The sequence below is a fragment of the Notechis scutatus genome, chromosome 4, assembly GCF_049901735.1.
Source record: "Notechis scutatus isolate UNSWTSFEM ecotype Mainland chromosome 4, rNotScu1.2, whole genome shotgun sequence".
NCBI classification, from domain to species: domain Eukaryota; kingdom Metazoa; phylum Chordata; class Lepidosauria; order Squamata; family Elapidae; genus Notechis; species Notechis scutatus.
Window position 1 is genome coordinate 136,467,300 of NC_142012.1, and position 4,904 is coordinate 136,472,203.

Here is a 4,904-nt window from a genome sequence, read left to right on the forward strand (position 1 = left end):
TCTACTTAACTGTGATGCAGAGTTCAGTAGCAGTGGATCAAGCTGGATTGGCCTGTAATTGTGGTCAGGCAGTTTCCCATTGTGAAATTGTATGATGCAAGCTGCTGATTCAGAGCTGCGTGTAACCACAGCGGAGAAACTTTGCTCTTTTTTTGCCTTGATTGTCCTAGCAAGACCAAAGAGTAAATATCTTAAGAAACTGATCTCAAACAGACACAGGAAAGAGGAGGAGTTTTGTTATTACGAAGAAATACCAATCTGGAGATGCATAAAAAGGAGTGGAATAATTAAGTAAATCAGCAATTTTCTTGACTGAGTATTATTACAAAACTGATCAGATGTCCTCGAGAGCATTGTAGTATAGGTACCATTTATCCACTGGAGAAGAAATGCTCACATTTATGTTTAAAACAAAAGTGGTAATCCTTGGATCACTGAAATGTTCCCATCCATCAGAATACTCTGAGTATTTTAAGCCAAACTATTTTGCAGGAAATGGGTTAAGTTTAAAGCACACATCCTCTCCCTCCAAAGGCTAATTTTTCCATTCAGGAGGAGCTGGACAATTCAATCTTAAGACTTGCAAAACCATTTTTCCCCCTTCATGACATTGCTAATCAAGTCACAGCAATTGATGGGGGCCAATTTTTTAATTCTTTACAAAATACTGTATTCCCAGTAAAAAAAAAAAGTCCAATTCTGACATGTGATAAATTATGCATATGTACAAATCTCTTAGCATAAGTTTCTGATAAGACAAGGTCCATGTAGAGTAGCACACCAGACTAAATTAGAAAGCTGATCAAATAGGAAGTTGATAAACAGGACTTGAAGGACCACAGACATTTTGTACTTCTTCTGAGAAAAATTGGAATTGGAATGGGGAACTTACAGTTAGGGCAGAAATACTGTAGGTCATCTAAAACCTGTGTGAATACTCCTGAATAACTTTTGGACTCAGAATTCCTTTTCTGTAAACTGTTTTGCTAAAAAGTGTGGTTTCTTGCTATTTTGAGGTAGGAAATAATACCAATGCTGTAAAATAGGTTTAAAATAGGTTTAACATGTTCCTTAAATAAACATAAGAAAACAAAACAACATTTTTCCAAAATTCAGCCATACCCATTTGCATGATCCAAACTTTCCATTAGACTTATGGCTTCCTGGAAAAATAAATTAAGAGCAGTCCCTGGCCACCAAAAGATTTCTCAAGGCTAAATAAACAAGAATATGACTTTGTGCTTTCTTTAAATGATTAAGTTGGAATATTGCTATTTTGAAATAAGCAAACACAGAAAAAGAAATTTCATGATTTATTTCATATATATCTCTATGGAAAAAGATGGATCCTATGCCGTGATTTTGCCCATGCTCAGCTGAAGTTAAGTAGTTTAGAAGAATTTTCCTGGACTTTCTTCTGATAGAGTTTTGCAGTTTGCCAACTATGGTCTCAGAGGAGGCACTAGAGATGAGATGGATGGGGCACATGCTATCTCATATTAAGCATGTACTGTTTTTACAGCACAAAGTGAATATGTTTACATAAAATACATTTCTAAATTGGACTTTGTCCACTGGGAACTGAACTTCAATAGCCAAACACCTTCTACTGAAGTTTTCTGTACATTGGGGATATTGGCATAGAAGCTCTGGCAGGTGTGTATGTATCCAGTGGTGTTGTATTTTTATTTTAGCAGGTTTTTTTTTTAATGAAGTCCTCTGTTTTCATGTTGTTCACTGCCCACAGTTTCTTGAAGAGACGGTTGCCACATACAGGTAGTCCTCGACTTACAATCACATGGTACTAGAATTTCCATTACTAAGCAAAATAGTTGTTAAATGAATTGTGCCCAATTTTACAACCCTTTTTGTTTTAAATTTTATGATCCTTAAAGTGGCTTCCACCATGACTTCCTCTGGAAGTCAATCCTTCTGTCAGGAAAGGTCACAAATGCTAATCACATGATCCTAGGACACTGCAATTATCATAAATACATGCCACATGCCAATCACCTGAATTTTGATCGTGCAACCATGGGAATGTTTCAATGATCATAAATGCAAGGACCACTCATAAGTCACTTTTTTCAGTGCTATAGTAGCTTATAACAGTTGCTAAACAAATGGTTGTAAGCCAAAAACTATCTGCTATATATTATATTAATACATGTAAATATTTGTAATGACAGATTAAGTGAATTCAGATGAAGGTGTATTTTATAACAGAACAGTTTGGCCCCTAAGAAAGAACATTTCCTTTTAATAAGCAGGTGGAAATTTATTTGTTTGTATTCTTTTATTATTTTTACAAATAACTCAAGGCAGCAGACATATCCAGCACACCTTCTTCCTTCCTATTTTACCCATACCAACAACCTTGTGAAATGGGTTAGGGTGAGAGAGACTGACTGCCCCAAAATCATCTAGCTGGCATTCATGGCTATGGCAGGACTTGAATTCACAGAGTTCCATTTTTTAGCTTGATGCCTTAAGCACTACACTAAACTAGTTCTTTTTAATATTTTGTTAAATCCTTGTGTCAATTTTAATAAAGCATGATTTATCATTTTGGCTAGAACTTTCTTCAACTACAGAGAAACTGTTATGTAATTTTCTTAGAACAATATAGAAACAGTTTATCATTTCTTTCTTCAATCTTGGCATTTCCTATCCCAGTAATAATCACAACTGATTGATTTAAAAAACTGATTGCCTGTAAAGCACTTCTCAAATTAATGTGTTAGCTTCAAACAGACAAAGATTTAATAGGCTGAACTATGTCTGAAATTGAGTAATTGAACTTTTGTCACTTCCTTAAAACCCATCTGACACCAATATGACCTGCTATATATATATGCTTCTATATTCATTTTTTCCCCTTAAAACAATCTCCAGACAAGCTCAGGTAGAAGCACTGAATCTGTTCTCTGGTCATTCTGTTTCAAGACTGGGATTTGAACATTAACTTCAACATAGTGTTATTGATTACTTCTTAATCCCACTAAGTGTTGGGTGAGGCATAAATGCATTTCACAATCTTAGACTTAAATGAACCCCTTTTCAAATGAAATTCTATGTTCTGTGAGATGAAATTACAGAATTACTAGCTGCAATTTCTGGCATAGCTATGCTGAAACATTTTCATACTAATTTATGATCAATTATTGCCCTAATACAGGATAGTTTCCTAGTATAGGTTATGGATTTTTGAAATAATTTATTTAGATGTATTCAAATGTTCATGTTGCATTGACTCATTTCCTCAAAATAAAATGAACTGGTTTTATTTGATGTGCTACATGAAGAGACATTAAAAAGTCTTTATTATGCATTACAAAATGAATAAGTAAAGGGCATACCTTAGTGGTGGAATAGATCCATTGCAAGCAGAGAGTTCCAGACAAAATCTTTTTTTTTCTCTTGGTAAAACAGAAAACATCTTGCCTCTAATCTAGGAAAGTCACTGCTAGATAGCAACTAGATAGAAATAGAATTCAAACTTTCAATTAAACACTGCTAAAATAACCAGAACTTAACACTGTTCCATAGATTTATAAAACTATTAATTTGGAAGGGTTACTGAGTCCAATCCCCTGCTCACTGAGAAATGCAAATCAAAGTATTATTGACAGATGGTTGTCTAGCCTCTTTTTAATAAAGGGAAGCTCATCAACTCTCCAGTCAATCAAGTCTACTGTACCATTGAACTGCACTTACAAGTACCCCTCAACTTACAATCATGATTGAACCTGGAATTTTGGTCAACAGCATTGTGATCATTAAGTAAGATACTCACATGATTGACTCACTCAATGACCACCATCCCAGCTCTCTTAGTTGACACTGGTTGAAAATGTCTGTGCCAAAAGCCAAGCAGGGTTTTGGCATGGAAGCTTGCAACAAGGGATTGCTTGGGTTGGTTCCAAATTGCCCCTTTCTGCAACTGCCCTGTGCCAAATTCCTGCTTGAGTTGTGGCCCGGATTTTGTCAGCCAGCCTCTTTGAGAGCAACAAGGCTGCGGGGGTGGGGGGGGAGAGACAGTCCACATGGCACAAAATCAGCCCTTCAATCTGTTAAGCAGCCCCTCTGGATAGGTGAAAAAGGTCTATTCTAACATGGATCCTGATTGATCTTTTTCAGCCAGCCCCCAGGACCAGACGGAGTCCTGTCAGCAGGCAGCTTTCATCTTTCCCTTTCAAATGGCAATCACATGACTGCAGACCGCTTAAACACTGTTAGTGTGAACAGGTTGCTAAGAGCCCACATTGCAATCTGGTGACCATGGCAGGAGGGGTGGGTTGCAACAGCCATAATTTTGGGCATGTGTCATAAGTCCCTTCATTCAGTGCTTTCGTAAATTCAATACTGTTACAAAGTATTTTCTAATATTCAATCAAAACCTGTGCCCCTGCATCTTAAATCAATTATTCTTTATTCTATACTCTGAATCAAGAAAAAAAGGGTCCTGAAACATTCTTTCAAGTACTTGAAGAGTGGTATCCTATATTCCCTTAAATGCCTTTTACAAGGATCTTCCTATATCTAGCTCCTGAAGTTGCTTTTCTCAGTGTGAGAAGCTAAGCCTTGCTATAGCTACTTTTGGAGGGGAAAGTCTCCAATTTTATGTCTATGGAGATTGTGAATAACTTAATCATGGCTGACCCAAAGGTGCTTTTTCAAAAGGTAACTGGACTTTATTTTTCCTTGAAGATATTTAGCTTCTCATCCAAGAAACTTCAGTCTGAACTTGATACATTTCATGTTATTAGAATATCTACATTACATCAAAATCCAGCTGTTAATCTCTTGTATGTTGTATATTTCTTAGCTCTTTAGTCAAGACAGAAACTAACAACTTATTTGATTGGTAGTGAACATAGAAGGATATGATGGAGAAGGAATTA